Source organism: Zerene cesonia, chromosome 19, assembly GCF_012273895.1.
Source record: "Zerene cesonia ecotype Mississippi chromosome 19, Zerene_cesonia_1.1, whole genome shotgun sequence".
NCBI classification, from domain to species: domain Eukaryota; kingdom Metazoa; phylum Arthropoda; class Insecta; order Lepidoptera; family Pieridae; genus Zerene; species Zerene cesonia.
In genome coordinates, this window is record NC_052120.1 from 4084859 (window position 1) to 4086374 (window position 1516).

Genomic DNA, 1516 nt, shown 5'->3' on the forward strand with positions numbered 1-1516 from the left:
TATGTTAATCGTATGTATTGAGTAATCGATGCCATGTGTGCTATAAAAGTAATTCGGGGTCAAAGGTTAAAATTTTGTGCTATGTATTTTTTTTAGGAAACAATAAGTTTTATCAAAAATAAATACATCTGGACGATATTTGCAATAAAATGTTTAAGGGCATAAATCTCATTTACTTGAACCACTTTCTTGCATAATTTAATTAAACAATACATTGCTTTAAAATTAATTAAATAAATAAATAAAATCCTCCCAGTCTTACTATAATCGTAATAACTAATAGCTCAGACCTTTCAGGTGCAGCAGATACGACATCTCGAGCTTTTGCATACAGAGCTTGGCAGAACAGAGATAGCGGAGCTTCAAACGTAATAGTATTACATATTATCTTTCATATATATTGATATAACATATGTGCCATACTTTAAAAAAGGAAAAATAATAAAAAACACCAACTCTAAATAAAACTTAGCCTTGTTAATTAAGCTAGTTGGTTGCGATATAAACCTATATTATAAGAAAATTTTAAATTGCAAATGTACATAAAAACCATTGCATTTTGCAAGAACGATGTACGAGACGACTTATATCTTATTACATCCTTGCAACTATGATAAACATAAGCAACCACACATATTTTGAATAAATTACTACCTATTCCATGAAGTCTTCCACGTCTCTAGTTATTTTAAAACTAGTATGACTGCGCAAATAACTGCAAAATACCCAGGCAATGGACACGTGCGTAATTAATGTACTGGAAATAATTATAATACTAGACTGCAATATGACAATGATTTTAAAGCAATGACCCTAAGGGTCGCTGCATGTATTGTCTTGAAAAATCCCAATATTGCCGCTATGTATGAGTAGGTGAAGTTAGTACTACTGAATGTGTTTATTTTTATTTTGGTTGTTTTGTTTACTTGTTTTTACGCTTCTGGCGAAAAAGACGCTGCGCGAGCCACAGTTGTCTAGTCGGGTTGGCAAGAGTCGCACGGTTTTTCGTGTTTTGTTTCGCGTCTTGCCGATTTCGCACCATAACTTTGCGAAGTAAATCCACGTCTGTTTTTCAAAGAAGTTAAGTTAATAACAATCAGCTAAAATTAACGATTGATAATATAAAATTTTACCAGTGTATGTGAATTTGAAGCCTCTTTGGATTGTTATGATTTTATTATTTTTTATTGAAGTTGTGCGGTGAGTATTACAATAACGTAATTTTTTTTTTATTCAAATTCTATGCATAATGTTTAAATAATAATTATTCTCAATGCCAAAATCAATTCATAAATAATGTATTGAATGTAAACATTGTTTATTAGGCCCGAGTTTAAAAACCTTACCATAAGTACCTTTAACGTACCTTTAAGCTGATTTAACATAGGTGAAATTGACAACTATAAGAATTTTTTATACAATTAATTAAATGTACAATACTCTTCTATAGTCGAGTCCCGTCTCTTAAGCCTTGAGCACCGTCGTAAGGTGGCATGTCTTTCGGTGTTCTACAGGT

At 31.5% G+C, this 1516-nt stretch overlaps 1 protein-coding gene across 2 annotated transcripts in view; it reads left to right on the plus strand.

Moving 5' to 3' along the window:
• The first annotated feature begins 983 nt into the window (after positions 1-983).
• Positions 984-1516, plus strand: part of LOC119834397 (pyrokinin-1 receptor-like) — a 42612-nt gene continuing 42079 nt past the window's right edge. For both annotated transcript variants that reach the window (XM_038358748.1, XM_038358749.1), the window contains exon 1: positions 984-1200. The gene's annotated coding sequence lies outside the window, so the exon portion shown is untranslated. The remainder of the gene's footprint in view (positions 1201-1516) is intronic.